Source organism: Macrobrachium rosenbergii, chromosome 55 (genome assembly GCF_040412425.1).
Source record: "Macrobrachium rosenbergii isolate ZJJX-2024 chromosome 55, ASM4041242v1, whole genome shotgun sequence".
NCBI classification, from domain to species: Eukaryota; Metazoa; Arthropoda; class Malacostraca; order Decapoda; family Palaemonidae; genus Macrobrachium; species Macrobrachium rosenbergii.
The window spans coordinates 16924302-16951104 of record NC_089795.1 but is presented as its reverse complement, the minus strand read 5'-3'; the positions used below and the strand labels follow the sequence as shown (position 1 = coordinate 16951104).

At 40.0% G+C, this 26803-nt stretch overlaps 1 protein-coding gene across 13 annotated transcripts in view; it reads left to right on the top strand.

Annotated features, from left to right (window-relative positions):
• Positions 1-26803, top strand: part of LOC136835356 (lysine-specific demethylase 8-like) — a 252028-nt gene that overhangs the window by 209293 nt on the left and 15932 nt on the right. For 2 of the 13 annotated variants that reach the window (XM_067098758.1, XM_067098748.1), the window contains exon 4: positions 14849-14974. The exons of 10 other annotated variants lie outside the window; for them this stretch is intronic. The gene's annotated coding sequence lies outside the window, so the exon portion shown is untranslated. Of the gene's footprint in view, positions 1-6379; positions 6555-14848; positions 14975-26803 lie in introns of all 13 variants that reach the window. One more of the 13 variants, XM_067098749.1, reaches the window with a different exon arrangement.

The following is a 26803-nucleotide window of genomic DNA, read 5'->3' as shown; positions in this document are numbered from 1 at the left end:
AGTGTCTGGGGAAATGGCTGGCCTTACGCACTGTTGCCACATCTGTGTGAGAGGGTGAATAGGGAAAACTTTGGTAATTACTGTTGGCAAGGGAGAGAACCCCTTTGCCTTGAGTCCTTTTATACTTTATCACTGTGCCATCAAGCACTATTCTGGCCAAGTCCAACTGTGAGAGAATTCTTTGATATTAGTTGATCACCTATGCAAAATGACCGTTGGAAGGTTTCAATCTTCCTGTCAGAAGACATATCCTTTGATGATTTTACAGTTCATGAAGTATATACTTTCATTCTTAAAAGTTACTGATTTATAAACACAGTTTATATTCTTGGTAAAACTTAAAATTTTTCTTTAAAAAAGTACTGTACTCATTATATTATATCTATAGGTAAGTTTCACCTCAATCAAGCTACAATTTTCCCATTAGAGTTGCATAAAATCTTATTTTTAGCCACAGGATGTGGAATCTGAAGGATTGTTAGCTGATTCTGCAGCACTACACCTTGCCAAATAATAATAATGGATATTATGAAAAGAATTCACTCACAAGTTATCTTTGCTGGTGAATGAAAAGTGTAACTGAGGCTCTCAAAATATTATTAACAAAAAAATGCTAGTTTTGCACTCGCTCACTGAATTTTCAGAGAGAAGGCAACCAGACTAACAATCTTGGAAGATGTGCTGTATTTGGTCCGGTCCCCTTTGTTTTGGGGATATAGCCCGTTCACCTTTTTTCTTTTTTTTTTTCGTTCATGTTCCAGGTATTTTCCTCTCACGCGATGTGCTTGTTACTGAGGCAGTAAGATGTACGTCTTTACACCAAGTACCGTATCACTTTAAATCTTAGATAACCTGATCCCTAGTAGGTAAAAGAACCTCCTCATGTGGGACAAGATCCTCACTGTTCTAACTCCCTGCTGTATTTTAAAGTTTCAGGTCTTCATGAGAATTTATCCTTACTCATACTTTCATTTGCTTTTATCTCTATCTCTGTTTTCTTATGATATTTTTATCTTCACTTTTTCTGCTTTTTTGCACTGCATGGTGATTAATCGTCACTGCTATTTTCCTCTTACTGCAGTATGTTTTATATTGTTCATATCTTGCCTTCTTGACTATTCTATTGATTTTTCACAATTTTCTTGACTGCTCTATTAGCATTCCACTATTCTCCTAGAAATTTTACTGACCCGCCATTTTAATAACTGTCACTTATGTATGTCCCACATTTTTTTTGCCTGTTTTATTGGTGTTCTGCCATTTTCTTGACCGTTCTACTGCCTGTCCTCTTGTATTTCTGTTTCCCTCTGATATTTCTGCTGCCCTTCTGGTGGTCGTAGTTTTTCACCATTTTGTTGACGATTATTTTAGTAAAAAATACCACTCTTTATATTTATTTATTTATTTATTTATTTATTTTTTTGCTCTCTGCTTTACCAGTCGCACTGACACCATTCCACAAACACTTCAAAAAAATAATTCTATTGGTGTTCCATAAGAATTCATGTTTTTATTGGTTTTCCTCCATCCTATTAATATTTTTGCTTAAGCAACTCCCTTAACCTGAAATGTGAAAGGATATATGGGTCTTGCTATTTCATTTCAATATGTTTTTCACCAGGCTTAAGTGTAACATTTTTCTTGTTTTTATGACTCCTGGGTGGCATCATTGCTTGAAAGCTCATGAATCAAACATCTTTATTCTCAGCTATTTTCCATTTTTGAAGTGATGACTTTGTCTTCTAATTTTTGGATAATTGCCTGAGCTTCCTCTCCATTGGACCATGATGTAATTTGAAATCATGTGTAACAGCCAACATGGTAGTTTGAAGAAGTTTTACAGATTTGTTTCTCTTAATGATCATCTTCATGATCTTTTCTATCTACAGGTATTGCAAGGTTATTAAATATGTCCCCCACAAAGGCTCAACAAAAGTGAACAAGATACTTTTAACAAAATTCCATTTTTGTTCACATGTATGCCCTAATCAGAGAAATTTAGTGCTCTGGATCACTAATCAAAAGTGTGAAGAAAAATGTTTTCTAAAACAGAGAGGATCAGTAATTAACGTGAGTTCTCACGATCTTTCATCTTCAAATTCACATCAGTGGATATCATCTGCTTAATCCTTCTAAAGATGCAATTATCACCTCAGAAGGCCCTCAGGATGTATGCTTCCATATTTTCAATCGCCTCTCTACTCCAGAATTCCTTATTTTGCGTGGAGATACACACCTTTTTTAGTCTTTGTCTGTGTCACGTTTTAAGCTGTGCTTCTTCCATTACTCAAGAGTTCTGCTCTGATGGTGTATGATTGATTAGCTCATCAGGACAAAGACAAGACCCCTTCTGTCATGCTCTGTGGATTCTCTCCTAGGTGCAATAGGAATTTACATGTATTGTAAAAAAGTTATGCCATATTCCTAGACAAAAACCCAATTCTGTGGATGTGTGTATGGATACAGCATTTGAGGCATTAAGATTCATAGCAGTATAAGCAGCATTTGTTAAAAATCACTTAGGAAGATTTGTAGTGGAGATATAAAACATTAAAGTTAATTATTTGCAACTCAGTGCTATAAGCGAAAGTAGCTTGGGGTTCTGTGACTTGCTAAAATTATACAAGTGTGGTATACTAAATTTCTTACTTTTTTATGTTTAGTTTTTATTCTAAAAACTATAAACAGTAATTAATTGTGGTTCATTTACACAGCGTTTTCAGATGCTGCTGTAGAAAATTTGGAAAGTTTCTTAAAGGTTTGGGATGCCTCAAATTACCACACCACATTTTGTACACAAACTTGATTTTTCTAACAGTATTGTAATTACTGAACTCTAGAACTAAGACAGAAAACAGACTGCACTTGTTTTCTAGTTGTAAATGAATGTTTAAAGATGTTATTGTATGGGGTTTGAAAGGATTCTGTGGTGTAGAAAGGTTTTATGATTATTATTCAGAAGATGAACCCTATTCATATGGAACAAACCCAAAAGGGCCATTGTCTTGAAATTCAAGCTTCCAAAGAATATGGTGTCCATTAGAAAGAAGTAACAGAAGGTAATATGAAATACAGAAAGAAGAGATCACATATTAAAAAAAAGAAAAGAAAAATTTAAGTGAATTATTAAAATACAATGAGAACTGTATTGGAGCAGTAATGCATTGCAGCTTCGCTTGGACTTTGAAGTTCCGATTGCGCAACATTCTCAGGGAAATTGTTCCGCAGTCCAATGGTGTGAGGAATAAAGGATCACTGAAACTAAGAAATTTGACAGCGAGGCATATTTACTGCATATTGGTGCTGCTGCCGAGTAAATCTGGTTGCTCTCGACAGGGAAAGGGGATAAGGGATCAATTGTGAATGTGAAAGATCTCTGTTGAAATACAACTTACGAAAAATTGACAAACGAGACCGTCTGTCGATGGGCAAGTTATAACTGCTAATATTAGGAAACAGAAACTTACCACTACGAACTACTCTATCTAAAAGAGATAAATCTCTGGCAAAAGCAGATATCTACACCGAACAGTATTCTTGTAAAAGTAGGGCAAATGACCTAAAACAGGTTGCATTGATTTTATCACTGTTATAAATATTTGAGGCCCCACGTACAATACCTAACTTTCATGAGACATTTGCTGACACTTTCATCAGATGTTTCTCAAAAGTAAGATGTCTGAGTCAAAAGTTAAACCTATTATAGGTAAAGCTTCAAACTCATTCAGCAGAGTCCCATCCACCCGAAGGGGAGGATGGGGTGGAAAATCTGTAGGAGATCTGCTAATCAATAGTGTTCTCGTTTTACTGGACACAGAACACCACCCGGTGGAATTCCAGACACAATAGGTCTTGGTTTGCTAAAGATCCCATCCACAGCAACTCGCTGCTGTAAGGAAATCTTGAAGTAAATCTTAAACATATCCACCCACTCCAAGATTCTGAAGTTTATAAACAAGTGCCTTGTGATTTACTAAATCGAATGCAGCACTAAAACCTGTTTGAATTACTCTACACTCAAAACTCAGAACAGGGTTCCTTTGCAAATTGCATGTCAAATCTGAAAGAGCATTGCAGATATGCATATTGATTATCGGCTAACCAACCTTTGGATTCCACATACTAATATAGTGGCTTAAAAATTAGTTTTTCCGCAACTTTTAAGAGCACAAGGAGAATAAAAATTGGTCTGTAGTTATTGCTGTCTGCCAGTCTGCAGATATGCTATTATTTGTAACAGGCACTGTATTACTAAGCTTTCACTCATGTCAAAGTTACACAAGCATTACATTTTTATGAGTCGTCGAAGTCCATCTGTTACATGCAGACTCAGTAAATATTTGTAAAAATTTAATGAGATACTGAAATATCTTACCACACTAGAGAATAACATCCCTCTCAGGAAGGGAAAGATGGTGGACTGGGATGTAGGGTCATTACATTAAAGAATGCAGGAGGGCAACTCTGTACCCTTCCTCACCTAAACTTGTCAACACCACATAACTGTGAACACTCATTGTACTTATAAATAACCACCATCACACGTTGAATGGAAAAATTTTTGCAAAAAACAATTATCTACTTTTTCCCCCATATTTGCAACAAAACATACTGCATAAATACACTTTAAAAAAAAAGGAACCCCTTCTTTTTCTCTCCCTAGTAAATGACAGTTCAGTAGGCAGGCAGCCTGCCTGTGTTTACCCACAGCCTACCATGGTTTTATGACCATTAATGTATTTTTATACACCCACTTCCTTATCAGTTGTTACCATATTGTATTACCAAACACGAGATAAAATATGTGTAGGCCATGTGTGACTATAGACCTAGGTTAGCCCAGGTGTTACACTCATAGCATTCATTTGCAAAAGTCAAATAGGCTATTACAGCTGTATTTAAGATAAAGGTAATGGTAATGAAATGGCTATTTTACTTACAGAATCCATTTATACTGAATTATTTTACTAATGTATTATTATGGCATGTAATATATATATAAAAAAACTATTGTCCTGCCATTTGTAATGTTTATATTCTCAGAATCAGTTGATTGAGCCTATTACCGGAAGAATTAAGAAAAGAATCTTTTACTTAAAGAAAGGAATGTATTAATGGAATTATTTTTATTTTTGTACATAAATGTAAAACAGGTATACACAGGTAAACTAGCATTATGTTAAAGTAAAATTCCATCAAATTCACAAAACAGCTGCTTCCCGATTCATTTGTTTACCAATGTGAACTAACCTCGGTTCCCCTCCCCCCCCACTCTCTCTCTCTCTCTCTCTCTCTCTCTCTCTCTCTCTCTCTCATTACTGTACATATCCTTTAATGAAATATGAATAATTGTATCATAAACATAGAAACACGAAACTAAAACTCTGGGAAGTTCACATCGTAAGCGAATGAGTGCGTGCATATGTATGGTATGTATGTTTACCATTTTTTTCTTTGCTTGATTTACTGTACCGTTTACATGTTTAGTTGACTCTAAGTATGATTACCACGTATGATTATCACACATATCATAACTGTACACAAAAGAATATTTATCACCGCCGATATTTTATTTCTAATCACCATAAAAATATTTAACATGCAAATTTCTTATGTAGGCAAGACAAAACCAAACAGCCTGTAGCAATTCACTGACGACATGGAATGACTGTGCATACGTACGTACCCTATGCACACAATTGCATTTATCTTTTGGTTTGTAAAACTAAAAAAAAATTGAGAAAATACAGTAAAAATATAAACTAGAATACTGTAGCATAAAATATAAACAAAATTGTAGGAGTGTGTGTGTTACTGTATTAGGCTTTATTGTAAACATACCTCAATTCTCTCTCTCTCTCTCTCTCTCTCTCTCTCTCTCTCTCTCTCTCTCTCTCTCTCTCTCTCTCTCTCTCGTACATCATTACTGTGTACATATCCTTTAATGAAATATCAATTACTGTTCCATAAACATAAAACACAAAGCTTAATAAATTCCAGGAAGTTCATGACACTATCGAATCAGTGCATGCATACGTACGCACGTGTTGTCAAACTTTTTGCTTTGCCCATTTGCTGTACCGTATTTCATTACAAATTTAGTTGAATCTAAGTATGATTATCACACAATAGAATCTTTCATCTCTCTCTCTCTCTCTCTCTCTCTCTCTCGTACCCTAGCATATGATTGTGTTTATCTTTTGGCTTGAAAGAATAAAAAATTAGAAAATACAGTAAAAATATAAACGAGAATACTGTAGTATAAAATGTAAAAAAAAAAAAAAAAGTGAAGGAGTGTGGGTGTGTTACTGTGCTTAGACTTCAGTGTAAACATACCTCGGTTAATGTTTTTCTCTCTCTCTCTCTCTCTGTATCTCAGGACTGTACCCTTCTTCACTCATCCAACACTGCCTCCCCAACCCCGCCCAGCCATAGAAACTGTTCCCCAGCTCCACACCTTCCAAAACAACTCTAAGCCTTCTTCTACTAATGGCGCCAAGCCAGCCGACCCTCCCTCATCATGGAAACTTCGCCAACCCCAAAACCCTTTCTCGGTCAGTCCAAGCATCAGCAGTGTTACCAGCATTTTTTTTTTTTGAGACCTAGCAGCAATGTCAACCATCGAAGGGGTGTTTTTCACATTTTTTTTTTGAAATTTTTATATATCTTATATCTCTGGGGCCTGATCCCTGGTCCGGATGTGTTGGATACTGTCGAGTTTCGGATAATGGCGATCCAGATATTTGAGGGATTGCTTATTGTGAGATGCTAAATCCGAGTGTTTAAAAAAATAAGCCTAATAAATCCCATGCCTATCACACCAAAATATTGATTATTACTGGGTCAGTCTATATACCTAGCTTCTACTTCTTTTTCCCCAGCCACTTTGCTCATGTATTCTCTCCTGAAACCTCAGAGTTTCTTTGTTTTTACAACTTTCACTACTCTACATTTTGTGCCTCCCTGGGAACATGATGGTCTAAGATCATCCCTATCACTTTCAATATCACTATCACTCAATGGGTGTTCATTATCATTTGCCATTGTAATGAACTAATCAAAAACAATGAAAAATCACTAGTGCAATGAAAAGATACATTTGAACAGCCAAAGATGCATATGATGCTTTTTTATCCAAACAATGTGGTGTTCCTAAAAAATGAATGTCAAATTTTCCAGTTGGGCAAGAAAGCCAGTATAACACAGTGATTGGCCAGACAATCCTATTCATGCTTGGTCAAAGCAGTTAGTGACAGGAAGCTCTCTAGGAAAAGCATCCATGCTGTTAGTGTAATGCCACCTGGGGCTTTTGTATTGCTTCTTATCATGGGCATAGGCTCTTTGTTCGTGTGTATCTTTACAAAATTTTAGGAAATGAATGGAATTTCTAACCACATTTTACATTTATACCAGTGTAAGCTTCAATTCCTTGTGTTCTTCAACAGGACAAGCTTATTTAAAACACATGGTAGAGGCAGCATTCCTTTGTAGCTAAAGCTTCATTAGTTCTGGCTTACCAGTCCTAAGTAGAAAGGTCAAGTTGAGGTTCATCAGTTCGTTGAAGAGAAACATCTGTCAGTCAAAGAAGATCACTTTGCAGGTGCATCTTTGTGCTGCTGTGGAGCTTATGCATATAAGTCTATGTAGCATGCAGATTTTCCAGATCTACTTGATTTTATGGATTCCCCTTACTACTTGAGCTTATGGATTCTCCTTACTCATCAGAGAGCATGTAGATGGTGTTGTCTTTTAAGCAACAGTATCTATATGCTCCCGGATGGGTACAGGGTTGGTACCTATTCCAAGGGATGGTTCTTTTATCCCTGCCCCCAGATCACTTACTGTTCACCCTTGCCTCTTCCACAGTTTAGGGTGTTCATCTGCCACACTGACAGCAAGCTCTATGACAGTAAGTGAACAAAACCTTCACTTCATCTGTCTGGAACTTAAGGTGGTCTTTTTGGGTCCAACGTATTTTCAGGATTGGACTAATTATCTTTCAGTACCCTTTACATTTAACTACACTACATCAAAACACTGCCCTAGCATGGATCACTAGGTTGCAAGCCATGAATGATTTCATGTTGACTGGTTCACATTATTACTCAGCAAAGACTTTCCAGTCTTTGTTATCATTTTCTAGGCTAAGCAAATGTAAGGTAACTATTCGATGACACCTTTTGATGTCTTATAACCGTTCATCTTCTCACTTGTTGACTTCTGGGGTTCTAGATAATAACAACTTAACCAAAGACAGTCTCTCAGGAGTGGTATAGCAATCTCTCTCTCTCAGCAAACCTCTCCAGCAAGTAATTCTAACAGATTCTTTCAGCATCTATGACCTTTAATATTGTAATGCCAGTTAAATAAAATAATCAGTAAGATTGATTATTTTACTGAACTTCTCTTATTGCCCAGTGTCCTTCACCAACTTCAGATCGACTTAATACATAAAAACCTAAAGTTTGGAGGTTATCAAGTCTGCCGTCTGAAGGATAGGTCTTTTTTGGACAAAAACTACTCCAACATATCCTCTGTCCTCATGGTCAACAAGATTACATACAGAGTGGTCCCTTCCCAAGCTGACCTTCTATTTCGGATCATTGTTTTAATTCATTACAGACATACAACTACTCTTCACACACCACATCCTTTTCAGGTGAGTATGTGGGCCATACTCTGGCTTTGATTATATAATAGTTAAAAAAACCACCCTTTTTTTAACTAATCTAACAGACTCTGGATCAGACTTAACAACTATGCTTAGTATGGCAGGTAAGGGACATTCGGGTTTTGACCCTGCAGAGAGGGCATCGCTGATGACTTAGGGTAATAGGATCATCTTCCTTTTTTGTGATAATTATATCTCCAATTGCTCGCTGAACAAAGTATTATGCAGGCTACCTTTGGGGTTGGTTTGTATGTATGAAACAAAACTTATTTAAGAAAACAAACTTATTCAAAAAGGTACATATTCTTTGGATAATATTTTTAGGGATTTGTCTTGAAAATTGATTAATTATTTTCATGCTTTGTTTGTATTTTATTCTTCTTGTAAGTCTGATATTGTTAACATTTTATCATGGTTGGTGAAATCTTGCCGTAGTATAAGCAGTAAAATAATCTATACAATACAGTGAACTGTAATACCTTAAGAGTTGATATTACAGTACTGCTGTGATAAAATGAGGCATTTCATAATGGCTATTTTAAGACAGTATGTGATTTTTATGTATTTTGTACTATTCTAAAGTAATAGGCATTATCTGCAAGTTTGTTACAAAAACAGAAAATGTTTAAAGGCTATTCATACTGTTTTACTTTACAGATCAAAAATTCTTTCACATCTCATCAGGTCACTACAATTTGCTTCTTAAAAGTGGATTTATGGTGAATTTCCCTTCTATTTCACCATTATATCTCAGCTGTGGCATCAGTAATCACTTTAGTACTATACATGTACTACATTCAAACGTTAATTGATCTATAAAGTATTTTACTGTGAGTTTGTCCCGTCTGCCGTATGCATGGTAACTACTGTGCATTATCGAAATCTTTTGAAGTGGAAAATTTTCAGATCACCCGATGCAAAATTTTTCAATTCATAGAAAATCCATTTGCAATTTGAAAAGAAAATTAACAGCACATATAACACATATATTTGTGAGTGGCTCCAAACAAATGTGTAGAACGTTGTAATTGTATTGTGTTCTCAAACCACAGTGTCACATTTTTAGACTTTAGTGAAGTGGGATAATGGGAAAAAAGTGCAAATGGTGATACAAGCAACAGATTTGGCATGAGAACTCTTAATATCCCCATAAATGAAAATCAACCTCCGGCCACCTCAATATTTTCTATTTCCAAGATGGCTGCACTTTTCCAAAATGGCAGCAAATTTGCTGTACATTTCAAACATTTTCATTTCATAAGCCTATAAAGTTGCATACTGTCCATATAACGATTGAGAATTTGTATTTTAGCATTCTTACTGTCATGAAGAGATAAAGTGAACCCATCTATCCAATATGGCCGCCATGTGAACACCATATTTCCAAAATGGCTGCCAAAGATAAAAAAAAGTATGTATCTCCTGAGAGAAACCATTATGTTTTGTGTATCAATTAGTTTTAGCAGTGCAGCTGCAGAGAGCTGTGCAGCTAAGTCCAGATTTGTAGCACTTGCACCTGCCATGGCATTCCTTTTTGCAGCCACACTTATTCAGTTCTTGGCAAGATTTTGCTACTATTGGCAAATCTGTCCAATACGGAAACCAGGTGCCATCAATCTGTTGCCATCCCCAGTGTCTTGGACTGGGCAAAACTGGATGACATACTAAAGACTGGCACCAAATGTGCCCTGCTTGAAAGGCAGCTCTCTTGCAATGCTCTCTAAGAGCAGCCATTGTAGGGGGAATGCAATCATAAGCTCTTTGCTTTCTTGCAGAGAGATCAAGTCTAGCCTCATTTACATTTTTATACGAACTGCTTCTGTCGTACATTAGCACCACGAACTCTTCAATAATTTGCAGGTCTTCTTCTTCTACAGCTGCTGTTATTGAACTTTTTGCCATGCAGACTTCTCCCCCCTTCTATGAAAGGCAGACACCGTGTCACACCCGCTAAATGCATGGAAAAAGGGAAGGGCTGAGGCTTTTGGTCCCATGGCTGCTGCAATTTCATGGATAGGTATCCACCCCATGTCTTTTCCTCTACCAAATTTAATCCATAGTTTGTCCAAACCAGTTTTTTCTATGCTAAATACTGCTATGATGACGTCATTGTCTGTACTACATATGATTTCACTTGAGATATCTTCATGCTTTGCAGCATATGCAGCATGTAAAAGGACTGTAGTATCTGCCTCTTCATGAGTGCAGCCTTGTAGGTCAGCAGTCTCTTGTTCAGCTTTGCTACAAAGTGCAGCATTCCCTTTAGTGACAATTATGCATGATGTATCATCTGCTTGAGATGAAATGATTGGGTCTGCCAAATATGCAAATGTTTCAGTTTTGTTGTGGTCATTCCCGAGGAAGCTGGCCCAATTGCCAGGAGTTTTTGCTGTGCTAATTACTCTCCGGCGAACTCCTGTGCCTCTTTTTTTGTCTTGTTTGTGCTTTCATACTGTCTGAATTATACACATCAAATACAATGTGTGTTGGCTTGTACTTCTGTATATGCTTCTAAATCTTGGATAGGACTTCTTCTTTAGCATAAGAGCATTTGTAAGAGCTGCACCATCCATTATGATAACATCAGCGGTAGGCTCTTTGTCAGGGATGTCTGATGCATGCTGTTCTAGTAGGGCAGCAGCTGTGACTTGGTGCCCTGGTGCATGTGTCCATACTGTGCCAGTGATGGTGGGCAATTTTGATTTTCATGTTGAAAGAATTCATTTAAATCACACTGTCTGTTCTGGCAGTGAGAATAGATTACAATCATCCTTTATGATTTGCAGTGACTGTTTGCCCTTGGATTCTGTAGGAGACATCTTGCAACTGAACAATAGAATTTTGTTCATATGTACTGGTTCATAGAATTTGCTGGGTGTCTTGAGCCTCTCAATAAAGTTTGTGAATTGTGTCTGTCCAAGGTCCTTCATAGATCTCAAGGATTCACTAACTTTGCTGTCCATAACTTCATGACTGTCTAGCACAATCAGATCCATTGAATCATCCTCAAAAGGGTTGCCCATTTCTTTGATTACTTTTGCCAGATTTTCAACCTTTTCAAGAAACCTTTTCTGCACAGTTTCAGTTTCATCATGATGCTTACCCTCAGATTTTGGATCAGCATCACTTGTAGTCTCATACTCAACGATCAGGCACCTTACTTCAGGACCAGCCACTGTCCACCTTCTGAGAGCATCTTCATCTTCAAATAGGCCAACGGCTCCCCCATCTCCTTTCACATGAGCATTATTCTGCTCGTGTGCTTGGTCTATATCCATTGAGGAAAAAGGCCGAGTGGTTTTGTGGACAGTGAAATTTCCCTCTGTGAATTCATCAGAAGTGTCATTTTGGAGAGCCTCCATGTCCCTCAAATGAATTGAAAGCCACGTGGCATAATTTACATGGTCCAGGGCAAAGAAGAAAGGAATGAGTTCCTGCAGCACATCTTTGTACAATTGGAAATTAGACTCTCGGTATGACCTGATGAAAACAAACACTAGAAGTTCTAGCTGAAGCACAAGATTCCAAAAGTAGAATTGGGAACACTCTGATTCTCGTTTTTTGATGCAGCATTCACAGCTTAGCTCAATTTCTTCTTCTGCTTCCTGGATATATACCATATAGGTAGCTTTGCGCAGCTGATATAAACTGCAAGCTGTTACCTGGTGGGCTAGACATGTCTTCTTCAGATGTGAAGCAGAAATAAACAGCATTTGGGAAACTGATAGCAAATCTCTGCCATTAGCTAGCACTGAACCCCATGCTGAGTTTCACAGTATAGTGTCAACCAGTGTGCCCTGGTAGTACACTGACACTGCACTATTACATTTTTACATTAAGCTTATTACCTATTTTTTTTTCTAAATGAGGATGAAAATTAATTAACTGGGGATTAATTGATTTCTTATCTACAAAAAATGAACTGATCAGGCTGAAGTTACCCCAAATCCATATATTACCCAACCTTTAGCCTCATACATGAGCTTAAGTACCAATTTTTGGCATTTTGGCAGACATTTTTTATATACTGACAGCCATCTTGGATATTTCTATGCAGAGAAATGATGTATCTACATATATAAAGGCTTGTTTTTAATATTTTAATATAAACAGGGAGTGACTTAGGGATTTGAATGTGATTAATCGATTAAATACCAATATTCAAATATCCACAGGACGCCATTTTGAAAACCTGTCGGCCATCTTGGAAAATGGCAAAATTTTGTGTGGCCAGAGGTTGATAATGAGACTAAGGGACAAGAAGAATAGTTGAGCCAAGTTTCATGCTTGTATCACCATTTGCACTTTTCCCCTATTTTTTAGTAGTTACCCGCCCCACTACTTTGGGATTTGTTCTCAAATGAGAGGTGAAAATTGGAGCCAGGTTAAAGAAGTTAAAGAAGTTGGAAAATTAAGTGCAAAAAGGCCAGGAAGGATGTCAGAAAAGTAAGAGGCAGAAAGAAATTTAGCTGGAGCCAATGATGTTGCAAAGAATAATTAGTGCTGTCTACAGTACATTGCACAAGGCACACTGTAGGTGATATATTTCACAGTCAGCAGACAACTTTAGACCAATGTTGCTTTTCACTAATATCTAGTGAATTTATACTTTAGGGGTTTATTTAAACTTTTAGAAAATTTAATCATGCACATCACCTGAGGTTGTGTGTGGTGGAATCATCAAAAGATCCTTCCCGTCAAAGTGTTTGAGACTTTTCTGATATAAATAGTTAAGTGAAAATATTATATATAATCTGAAACTGACTCCTCACTTAGATCGCTTTGAATTTATTAAGATGAAAGTTGGTGACCTTTATCAAGCAGCAGCTTACTGGAGAGAAAATACTTTTCTAGGTTTAATGGAAAATTCCCCTAGCTTTATTACTTGCATTTGCCATGCACCTTTATTTGCAATAATGAATAAACATCTCAGAGAAGCATACTGCCACTTCTTAGATAGTAAAACCTTGGAATTATTGCCCCAAAATGTAAAATCCTTACATACATTAACCCCGCAAGGGCGGGGTTGGGGGGGAGGTGGTTAGCACCATCAGTGCACCTCATACAGTGCACTGTAGGCATTACTCAAGGTTCTTTGCAGCATCCCTTCGGCCCCTAACTGCAACCCCTTTCATTCCTTTTACTGTACCTCTGTTCATATTACCTTTCTTCCATCTTACCTTCCACCCTCCCCTAACAGTTATTTCAGTGTGAACTGTGAGGTTTTCCTCCTGTTACACATTTAAAGCCTCCTTTACTCTCAATTTTCCTTTCAATGCTGAATGACCTCATAGGTCCCAGTGCTTGGCCTTTGGTCTAAATTTTATATTCCAATTAAGTACATTAATACTGTACTCTATTAATGTTCTTAGTGCATTATAGCAGAATGATTAACAAGATAAGTTGGTCATTGTACACACAGTTGGATCTGGGTAGTGATAACCTGGTAAATTGCATGTAAATTTTTTATGAACAATGCTGAAATTGCTTGCAATATGGTTGTGCAAGCAAATAACTGAAATGGGGCTTTAAGGAATGTGGCTTAAAGCAGCTGACATTTTTTAATCTCTAGAAGTTAACAACTAATACCGGAAGTTCAGGAAAAACAATATTAACATATAGGAATATATTTTAATGAATTCAAACGTATTAACTGCACCACAAACAAACTTTTTTGCAACTTTGGTATTGAAGAGTTTTAAAGTTTGAAACAGGACAAGTAGCTGGGAAGTCACACAGGGATATTTTCATCAAGCATCCTGCTATACTCACTCTATGTTTTGACCTATGTAGCCTTATGATTACAATGTGATTCCACTCTGTATAAAAACTGTCACAGAGACTAAAAGCCCACTGCTGGTGGTTATTGATTATTTGGGGGATCCTGTTTACCTGTGGAAGCACTGGTTGAAAGAGGAAGGCAATTGCTCATATAGTGTTTGCCTTCTATTTGACTTCTATGTCAAACTTTTAACAGCTTTAGGAGATTCTTTCATTGCTATGCAATGAATGCACTTTAATACTTCTGATGACCTAGTATTGTAGTTGCTGGTTATTCAGTATAATGAAGAGAATGGATAGGAGGTAAATCTGTGATAAGTTTATTACTAGTAATCTAGCTTTCAACGCACTTGACATTATCAACATCGATGTCCTTATTTAAAACCTCTCTTATAGAACATGGAACGTGATGTTGCCTTCTTTTCTCTACACATCTGGGACCATCCACCAATATGTGCTCCACAGTAGGGAGGATTCCATAAAAACCCCAGGCTGACAGTCCACTCTTTCCAGGATGAACTGGTAGGTTAAATTAGTATGGCCTATACTTAGTCACTCAGCTTAGTCTCATGTCCCCAATTTCTCTGGTATGATGATGCAAACAAAAGTCAGTCGATGGACAAACTTCCTGACATTCTGAGTTCTCCTCAGAGATAGAATTCCATTATTTTGCCATTTTTGTTTCGTATAAGACTGGCTAGGCTGTTTCATATCTGTACAAGGAACTAAAGGATAATTAGTACTATCCAGTTTTGTTTCATATCTGGCTGATGCGTCTGTGTCTTTTACCTCTTAGACTAACATGGGCTGGCACTTGAATACCTGGAAAAGAAGGGCTAAATTGCTTAATGTGTGTAATGACACTTAAGGAATCTGAATAAATAACGAAATTTCTGCTATCAGTTTTGTTAATATGGCTGTCAGCTGAGGTGTAAAAACTGAATCATTTCTGGAAAAGTTACGATTGGATCGTTAGGCTATGTTGTAACTGTTGTGCTGTTTTTTCCTGTCTGACAAAGTGATAATTAGCATTAATGCAATAATATTAGGCAGTTTTGTTATTGAAACTCATTAGTCTGTAACTTTAGGTTATCCGTAAGGGTAAATCGGGTTATCCTAACTTCGTTGCGAAGCATAGCCATGATCAATTTGACTTACAAGCCTTGGTGTTTACTAAAGGCTAATATTTCCTTTGTAGTATCATATAATTAAACTAAATGGATTTTGTGATGTAGAAAGTTCCTCAGTTATTCTCAGGTGTTAAAGGAAATACAGTACATTCATGCAGATCTACTTCTGACAGGTATTGATCCATCGGTAGTGACACGACAGGTGTTGAGAAAAATTGTCGTGACGCCCTTCTTTTTCCTAAAGGAATATAAAAAGCACTTTTCGTAGTGGTGAGCTTTGTCAAACAAATCAGAATCTTAGAGATACTGATTTTATATAAATTTGGTTCGATAATTCCAATAATTAATGATTTTAATTATATACCAACTATGAACACGTACTTGTGGCCATGTCAGTCTGTTTTAATTTGAAGTATTTGCTGCCTATGCAGTGATACAGGTAGTTAACACTAAGTAGCTTTTAGTAAACACTTGTTCCTTTTTTCACTACTGGGCTGCTGTTGCATGGAACCCACAGATTACCTGCACCACAGTGAACTGTTCAATCTGCTTTTTGTCTGTGGAAAAGGCTCATAACTGCCTGCCTTGAGTCAGCCCTTGCAGAAATAAAGGAGATTTTGGTTGGTTGCCAGACATATGTGAAATATGCAACATGTTCCTGGCAACACGTTTAAATGACGAAAGAGCTCATTTTAAGACGTCTCTATGAGTTCAGCAGGAGCATAGTGGGAGATTACGTCATTCAGCAGAACTCCAGCAGTGCATGTTACCATCTGTCTCCGAGCAGAATCCATGTTTGGGCCAATACTCCAAAAGCAGTGGATTCTAGGAACCCCACTTTAACGCCAATGGAGTCTTTCCTTGGGAGAGAGTTCACTAATACCAGACATGAAGTGGATATACCCACTTTAATTTCCCTTCTGAATCTGGAAGATCTAGGCAACAGTCTCCTGCTTTAAATGAAAGAGACACTTCAGATGAGAATCTTGTCTTTCCCATGCAGCAATCAGATATTGAAGGGGACCCTGATAGGGTCCACCCTACCCCATTTGAAGTGTCTGTACCTTCTAGGGGGTAGTGATTTATCCTGGAGTAATATACTGCTGGGCAGTGGCGATACAACTGCCTTGGCTCAATCAGTTAATGCAGGCTTCTTTGATAGGGAAATTCCACTTTGTTTACGTTCAGAATTCCGGGAAGAAACCATGAACAGTGTCAAGGATGACCTTGCTACTGAGTGTCATCATATCAGAGATACTATCCATGATTCCCAAGAGGAATTCAGGTCTGTCCTGGATATGGAATTGGATGTGATGTGTAAAAATTTATCATCCTTAAACTAGAGAATTAAGAGACTGCACAGTCTGCCCAGGCAAAGGTTGGTACTTTCACCAGAAAACTTAGGTCATTGGAACAGGGTAATAAAAAACCTAGATCCCTGTTGAAATCAGAATGAGTAATAAGAGATCGCCTACTCACACCCAGAGCTCCAACTGGTAACACTAATATGACCAGGTCAGGCTATAAAATCTCAAATCAGAATGTAGTACAGACAACAAGTATCTGCCCCTGAGAATGATATTGATAACCTTTAGTGAGATGCCTCATGTGCATCCTTTCACCAGACGGAAATACCTCATTATTGAAAGGAAAACTATGACTGAGGTTGAGCATGTAGAATTTCGAGACAGAGCGGCCTTTCCCAACACTGAATGGCACTTACTTCTTCCTTCAATAGGAATTCAGAAAACGTTGAAGGAAACAGTTATCCTCCCTATTAATTTAGCAATGAAAGCCATAGAAACGACCTAGCCTTCTGTCCATTCACTTTTAAAACAATTAGTCAGGTGAAGACAGAATTTCAGAATATGGTGGTAACTGAGAAACGAGAAGTAATGCCAGAAATAAAGCCATACGTCTCTGTCATCCTGGTATCTGATAGTTCTATAAAGGAATGGCAACACTTGGGCTTCCTTTTTGAGACGAAAAAGCTCCCATTGGACATGGTTATCCAGCAATTTGGGACCCCTATGAGAGAAATCTCAGGCAGCCATGGCTGAATATTATGCTAGGCTTCACCTCATCAGTATTATAACTTCTACTACTATGCTGGAAGTAGCTATTAAAAAGCTTCCAGACTCTTCCAGAACATGTTCACTGTAATAGCCAAAACACTTATGCGGACCCTATGGGGACCACTCTGTGACTTTCTGGGGTGTTGCATTAAGGCTTGAAAAAAAGCATTGGTGGGCTCCAACATTTCTCTCCCCAATGTACCCTCCTTATTTCATTCTTCCCCCTTCTGTCAGGACCTTCTTGAAGAGTCTGTTGTCTCACAGCTCAGTGAATGAGCTGACAAGAAAATTGCACAGTAATCCGTCAATTATCCAGGTTGCCATTATCCGAAATCAACATCATCAGACACACCCAAACCAGGGATCGAGGCTCGAAAGATATGTGAAATATATAAATTTTTAAAAACTTGGAAAAACCACCCTCCAATAGTTGGCAATGCTGCGCCGCCTCAAGAAAATATTAGTAACTGCCTACACTCAAACTGACTGAGAAAGAGTTCTGGGGGGTGGGGGAAGCCTCAAGAAGTACCCATTGTTGGGGCGGTGTCATACAGCTTGGCCCCATGGGAGAGGAGGGACAGTAAGGCTGTGTAGAAGAAGGCTCAGAGAAGGGGGTTGTTTTGGAAAGTGGGTGGAACTGGGGACCAGTTTCTATGGCTGGGAGGGAATGGGGATGCAGTGATGGATGAGTGAAGAGGGCTAGGTAAACCTGACTTGCTAGAGCTTGTTTGGTATCGTGTTTTTATATTTATGATAAAGTCATTCACATTTTATTATAGGATATGTACTGTACTGTGATACGGTAAAAGAGAGAGAGAGAGAGAGAGAGAGAGAGAGAGAGAGAGAGAGAGAGAGAGAACAATAACTGAGGTACGTTTACATCGAAGTCTGAGTATGGTAACACACACTCCTTCACGTTTTTTATTTATATTGTGTATTCTACAGTATTCTCGTTTATATTTTTACTGTATTTTCTCATTTTTAAAATTTTTTCAAACTAAAAGATAAATGCCATCATGTGCATAAGGTACAAGAGAGAGAGAGAGAGAGAGAGAGAGAGAGAGAGAGAGAGAGAGAGAGAGAGAGAGAGAAATAACAGAGGTATGTTTACATTGAAGTCTAAGTACAGTAATACACACACTCCTCCACTTTTTTATTTATCATTTATGCTACAGTATTCTCGACTTGTTTACATTTTTACTGTATTTTCTCATTAGTTCTTTCTTCAAACCAAAAGGTAAACACAATCGTGTGCATAGGCTACAAGAGAGAGAGAGAGAGAGAGAGAGAGAGAGAGAGAGAGAGAGAGAGAGAGAGAGAACAACTGGAGTATGGTTACATCAAAGTCTAAGCACAGTAACACACACATCGTTTACTTTTTTATTTACATTTTATGCTACAATATAATTGTTTATATTTTTACTCTATTTTCTCATTTCCTGTTCTTCCAAAACAAAAGACAAATGCAATCGTGTGCGTAGGGTACGTACGTATGCACACACTCATTCCATGCTGCCAGTGAACTTGCTACAGCCTGTTTTGTTTTGTCTTGCCTACATATGAAAACTGCTTTTTAAACATTTTTATGGTGATTAGAGATCAAATATCAAGTCATAAAATATTCTTTTGTGTACTGTGATAACTAATATGTGTGATAATCATACATAGAGTCAACTATACTTATAATGAAATACGGCACAGTTCAGGCAAAGCAAAAAATATGGCAGCACATACCTTCGTATGCATGCATTCATCGATGGCGTCATGAACGTCTTGGAGTTTGTTTAGTTTCGTGTTTCATATTTCATTAAAGAATATGTACAGTACTGAGATACAGTAGAGAGAGACAGACAGACAGAGAACAGCAACTGAGGTATGTTTACATTAAAGCCTAATACAGTAACACACACAGTCGTACGTTATTTTGTTTATTTTTTATGTTACAGTATTCTCATTTTTATTTTTACACGCTTTTACTCAACCTGACTTCTGTGTCTGTCTGTTCGTTTTGGTCCAAACTTTTAACTCAATTTTCGACCCGTGCCCTTTGTCCGATGGACTTGAAATTTTGCATGGTTACTCAGCCCCGGTGACAGTACAATCTTACATGATCAGTTGGTCAGCAGTGACCTCTAGTGACGCTACAGTGACCTCTCCCAGTATCTCAGGATTGTATGACATGAACAGGGGCGTTCCTAGACATTTTGGGGCCCGGGGGGGCACAGTCCCATTTGGGGCCCCTTTTATGGGGTGGGAGGCGAGAGAAGCGAGCCAAAGCAGCTGGGGGTTCCGGGCGGGGTGCTGTAAGCCCCCTGGGAAAATTTTTAGAATATGAGCAATTGTAGGATCATTTTAAAGGCACTTGTAAATGCAAATTTCAGACATTTTATTTCTTAAATTTCGCATTTTGGGCCACCCCCTCACTTTGGAGCCCGGGGGGCGATTTCAAACAGCCCCTCCCCCGCCCCCAGCTCAGGAATGCCACTGGACATGAATAACCCCTCGGATTTTTCATACCTTCTTTGACTCGGTAGACTGAGTTAATAACTCTACGGATTTTTCAAACCTTCTTTGGCTCGACAGGATATCGCGTTCAATTTCGTTAGCCGTAATCATAAATAGGTTACAATTCTGTCAAAGCTAAAAAGTATAAAATAAAAAAGTAAAAAAAAAAAAAATTAAAACATGCTTTCATTAAAGTGCACCAAAAAGTAAAAAATAATTTTTTGAGACACCTGGATTTGCTTATAGTTAATCATGTCTGCAAAAATAAAAGAGTGGATGCCATGCACTGGAAGAAATGCTTAAAGAAAAGAAATACATTTTTTTAAAATTTCCTGTAGCATTTTCTTCCATGTTTGGTACCCACGCTTTTATTTTTGTAGACATGATTAATTGCAAGAAACTCATGGAGTGTCTCAAAAATTTTTTTCCTTTTTAGACCATTTTAATAAAAGCATGTTTTAAAATTTTTTAAAATATTTTTTTACTGTATTTTCTCATTTTTTTAATTCTTACAAACCCAAAGATAAACACAATCATGTGCATAGGGTACATACATATGCACACACTCATTCCATGCCGTTGGTGAACTTGGTACAGCATGTTGGTTTTGTCTTGTTTACATATGAAATTCGCATTTTAAATATTTTTACGATGATTAGAGATGAAATACTAACAGTGATAAAATATTCTCTTGTAGAGAGAGAGAGAGAGAGAGAGAGAGAGAGAGAGAGAGAGAGAGAGAGAGAGAGAGAGAGAGAGAGAGAGCAGAGAATAACTGAAGTATGTTTACATCGGTAAACAAACAAATCATGAAACAGCTGTTTTGCAATTTTTAAGGATTTTACTTCAACATAAACATAAATAAAAATGGTAATTTCGTTAATATATTCTTTTCTTTTAGCAACTAAAAAATTATTTTCCTAATGCTTTCGGCAGTAGGCTCAAACTGCTGATTCTGTGAGTGTAAACATTACAAATGGCGGGATTACGATGATGATATATTAGCATAATAATACAGTATAAAATGATTCTGTAAATAAAATAACAGTTTCATTGCCTATATCTTAAATACAGCTGTAATAGCCTATTTGAGTTTTGCAAAAGGATACTATAAGTGTAACACCTGGGCTAGCCAGGTCTATAGTTCACACATACATTTTTATCTCGAGTATGGTAATACAATATGGTAACAACTAATAAGGAAGTTGCTGTCTAAAAATACATTGGTTATAAACCCATTGTAGGCTGTGGGTAAACACTGCTTGGCTGGCTGCCTACTGAACAGTGTCATTTACTAGGAAGAGTGTAAGACTGTAGAAGAGAACGAAACCGGTTTTTCCCGCCGGAGGGAAGGTTGGCTTCTCCCTTCAACCGAGTCAGTACTCAGTATGCAACTGGCGGTCTTGTAGTAAGCGTTACTCTACAATACATGCATCACTGGACACCGGGGTTTCATTACAGTCCTAAGCATCTAACAACTTACATGGCGCAGTGAGTTACCTATGCTCACACATGTGAAGCAGAATGCCCACCCCAAGAAGACCTACAGTAGCTGCCCGAAGGCCTACTGGCCTTAGAGGCTCCTATTCGCCGGCTCCTCATAATGTTGCACGTACGCAACTATGGCTGGTGCAACAGCAACGTACTCTCGAGGCCCTCCAAACTGGTATCGCCAACGCTGCCCTATCTGGAACACGTGGATCCCCGTCTAGGGTGCCAACGTCCTCAGCCCCCGAGAAATGTGAAATAGAGATGTCAACGGCCGCGTTTCGATCGTGGCAAAGGTCAATGGAGTGTTGGCTTCAACTTTGCAAGGTGCCAGCCGATGAAACGGTCCACCACGTGAGACTGTATTGCACACTGGCACTGCAGCGTGCCCTCGATGCCAGGTACAGCGCAACAACCTGGAGCGCCCTTTCGACCGAGGAGGCACTGGATGCTGTCTCCAAACTCGTCCTTCGTGCGTCAAACCAAGCACTTAAGTGGTCAGAGTTTTTCAGCATGATGCAAGGCCATAACGAAAGTGTCAGTGACTTTTTCTTGCGGAGCTTTCAAAAAGCCACAGACTGCGAGTTTCAGTGCCCCAATTGTAATTTTAATCTTTCAGAGTATATGTTGTTGAAGAAACTTATAGTGGGATTAGGGGATCAAGTGTTAAAAAGACAATTATTTCAATCATATGAGTCATTTGCAAGTGTCGATGCCCTACGGGCAATGTGTTACGTGTTCGAGGCTGCCAAGCAAGACGCCAGCGGTAGGCAGCAAGGTACAAAAATCGCACCAGTAGAGTTTGAAAGTAGCGCAGCTGCTATCCCCGAGACGGCTGCTGCACACGGCAGGAGGAGCCAGCCACCGTCGGACGCCATCACCGTTAGGCACATGTGCAGGAACTGCGGAGGTAGTCATACCCCTGAAAGAAACACATGCCCGGCAAGGTCGCTTATTTGCCATAACTGCCAGAAGACCAGGCATGTCAAGAAATGCTGCAGAAGCAAGAAGGCACCGTCGAACCCCACCATCATCACTGCAACACATCACCCCTCCCAACCAACTGTCCTGGTCAGGGTGGCGGAGAGAGAGGGGCCCAGGTTCATGAACGTGAGTGCTGTCGCCGATACAGGGGCTCAAGTGTGTGTTGCAGGCACGGAGATCCTGTCGTTTTTCAACTCATGGCCTGCACTGCTGCAGTGTCATGCTGGCTTAAGAGATGTCGCCAACTTACAGCTGGAGTGCCCGGGAACAGCAGTCTTTCTGATCTCCTTCAGGAATCGCACAAGTGTACAAGAGATTTATTTCGTCAAATCAGCCAAGTCGCTTTATCTCTCTCTTGCTGTATGTAAAGACCTCGGACTTGTCCCAAACGACTTTCCACACCATCTTCCAAGTCCAATATCAGCGAGTGCATCTACCGACACAACCCCACCACCCAGACCGTCATCAGTTCCGTTATCACCCATCGAAGAGAACGTCCCACGCTTGGAGCAATGGTTACTCCAACACTTCTCGTCGACGACATTTAATACGACCAGGGAACCATTACCAGTGATGGTGGGGGAGCCCCACCACATCCATCTGATGCCGAACGCCGTGCCATACGCATGCCATACTCCCGCAACAGTTCCCAAGCACTGGGAAGCCAAGGTGAAGGCCCAGTTTGAAGAAGACATGCGGAAGGGCGTCATCCAAGAAGTCCCCCCAGGAGAAGCGATGGAATGGTGCGCGTGAATGGTTGTGGTGGCAAAGAAGTCGGGTCACCCACGATGCACAGTGGACTACCAACGCCTGAATGCCTCCTGTAGAAGGGAGACACATCACACTCCAGTGCCCTTCGACATGGTATCCGGCATCCCCCAACACTCCTACAAGACAACAGCTGACGCTTACTGGGGATTCCACCAGGTGGAACTCGACAAGGAGAGCCGCTGCCTGACGACGTTCATCACGCCCTGGGGCCACTTCCAGTATCATAGGACCCCCATGGGCCATTGCTCTGCATTGGATGCCTATACGAGGCGATTCGACGACTCCATCAAGGACATACCCCGGAAGTATAAGTGCATAGATGACACACTTCTTCATGACAGTGGGGTTGAAGAAGCCTTCTGGCACACATACGACTTCTTGGCAACGTGTGCAGCAAAGGGCATCACACTTAAGCACAAAAAATTAAATTTTTGCAGGAAAGAGGTAGAATTCATTGGGTTCTATTTGGGTTGGGAGAGCTACAAACCGATTGACGACAGCCTTGCAGCCATTCGGAAGTTCCCTATGCCGCCCAAGCCCACAATCACCGACATCAGGTCGTGGTTCTGCTTTGTTAATCAGCTGGCACCATTCCTTGCGGCTGCCCCCATCATGGAACCATTCAGGGACCTCTTGAAGAAGAAGCAGACGAGCAAACACGTCTTCTGGGACAAGTGTCTGCAGGAGAAATTCAGGAGTGCTCAGGACACCATCTGCAAGCTGGCCAGGGACGGCCTGGCATACTACGATAAGTCCCGCCCCACGGCTGCCCTTACGGACTGGAGCAGGGAAGGCATAGGATTCGTCATCCTCCAGCAGTATTGCAGCTGTACAGCCGCTGATATGCCATTCTGCTGTAGAGATGGGTGGAGAATCACCCTCTGCGGAAGTAGACACCTGTCCCCTGCTGAGGCCGGGTATGCTGCAGTAGAAGGGGAGGCCCTGGCTGTGGTGTGGTGCCTAAGGAAGGCTAGGCTGCTTCTGCTAGGATGCCCCAACCTCATCCTTATTACTGACCACCGACCCCTAGTCAAGCTCCTGGGGGACAGAGCCCTGGCAGACATAGACAACCCCAGGTTGTTCAGGCTAAAAGAGAACCAAGAGAAGACCCTTCAATACAGATTCACCATCAAATATCTACCAGGAAAGAAGAATTGTGGGGCCGACTTCTTCTCTCGCTTCCCTTCCCTGCGTGCTGCCCCTGATGACTGTGACTTTGAGCTAGAGGATGATATGGCAGCTGCCGTCACTGTGGCAATGACTTAGGGAGGGGCTCATGATGGATGAGAAGACCGTCAGTGCAGCAGCGGCCAAAGATCCAGTATATCAGTTGCTGATAGCGAGGGTGTCTGCAGGTGACTGGCCCCCGCAGAAGGCGCAGGAGGTGGCCTGCCCTAAGCCATTCTACGGTGTGAGAGATCGCCTCTCAACGTCGGAAGATCTAGTGCTCTACACATACGAAGATGGGTGCGTATGACTGGTGATTCCAGATGAACTTCGTCAGCAGGTGTCAGCAAGTCTACATGCAGGTCATCAAGGGCTCGACTCCATGCTCAGGAGAGCCAGACAATGTGTTTATTGGCCTGGCAATGAGGGAGACCTTCAGCACCACAGGAACAAGTGCGTTATTTGTGACACGCAAGCTCCATCCCTACCTGAGGAAATGATGGTCATCACACCGTCCCCAGAATACCCCTTCCAGTGCACGGTTGTGGATATGTTTCAGCTGGAGGGGTGCATGTACATGGCGTACGCCGATAGGCTCACAGGATGGCTGGAAATAGCCCATTTCCCCAATGGTGCTACTTCACAGAGAGTAATGTTGGTGCTAAGAGGCTACTTCACGAGATGGGGGGCCCCAGAGGAAGTATCCACGGATGGAGGCACCAACTTGGTAAGCGAAGAAATGTCCGCCTTCTTCAGGAGATGGGGGGTCAAGGTGCGCCTCTCATCAGCACATTTCCCGCAATCAAATGGTAGGGCGGAAGCAGCTGTAAAAACCGCAAAAAGGATCATCAGGGCAAACACAGGGGATGGTGGTAGCCTGGACTGCGACAAGACCTCCCTTGCAATGTTGCAATACCCGAACACGCCCATCCGCAACATCAACAAGTCCCCTGCACAGTTGGTGACTGGGAGGCAGTTACGAGATGGTGTTCCTACGGCAAAGCAACATTACCTGGTTGATAGGCACTGGCAACAGGTATTGCGTAGGCGTGAACTTTAAATGGCCACCGATAGAGAGAAAATCAGTGCCAATCATGCCACCAGAACACTCAAACCCTTGGAGGTAGGGGCCCGTGTAAGAGTGCAAAATCAAGCAACAAAGGAATGGGATCGTACAGGGTTGGTGGTGGACTCTCTCCCCCAGCCAGCAGTACAGAATCAAATTGGATGGCAGTGGACGGCTGTCACTAAGAAACAGGAGATACATCACACCCACCAACAGCACCAACGTCCCCGTCATCTCACACACCCAACCGCCTGCACCTTCAGCAACCAAATCAGCTCAGCCAGAGGCACCAGTATGCCCTAAGAGGCAAAACTACGCGCCCAAGATGGCTATCCGATTATGTCATAAACTGTGTGAACGAGTAAAAGTCATGCCCTACCCAGTTAATTCAGCTGCCTCCATTACAGAATGAACATATAACTGGCAGTATGTTGATTATTCATTTATATTTTATCATTTATCACAAAAGTTCTTTGTCCTATGTTTTATTTTTTTTAGATATGCATTGTGCATACATATATTTCTTGTAATGTCAAATTTTCATTCAATTATTGTAGCCATTTCATAGCATATCTTGCTTATAATTAAATAAAAATTTTGGAAGGGAGATGTAAGATTGTAGAAGAGAACAAAACTGGTTTTTCCCGCCGTAGGGAAGGTTGGCTTCTCCCTCCAACCGAGTCAGTACTCAGTATGCAACTGGCGGTCTTGTAGTAAGCGTTACTCTACAATACATGCATCACTGGACACCGAGGTTTCATTACAGTCCTAAGCATCTAACATCCTACAAAGAGAAAAAGTTTAATTATGCAGTATATTTCATTACAGATATGGGGAAAAATAGTAGATAATTGCCTTTTTGCATAAAGTTTTCAGCTTACAGTTTGATGGTTGTTTGTAAGCATACTGAGTGTATACAGTTATGTGGTATTGGCAAGGTTAGGTGAGGAACGGTACAGAGTTGCCCTTGAACACCCCTGGATTTTTTAGTAATCCCTCAATTATCTGGATCGTCATTATCTGACACTGCATTATCTGACACACTTGGACCAAGGTCCCAAAGAATATGATATATATAAACTTTTATAAATAAAAAAAAACACACCCTCCAATGGTTGGCAATGCTGTGCAGCCTCACAAAAATGTTGGTAACACTGCTTACACT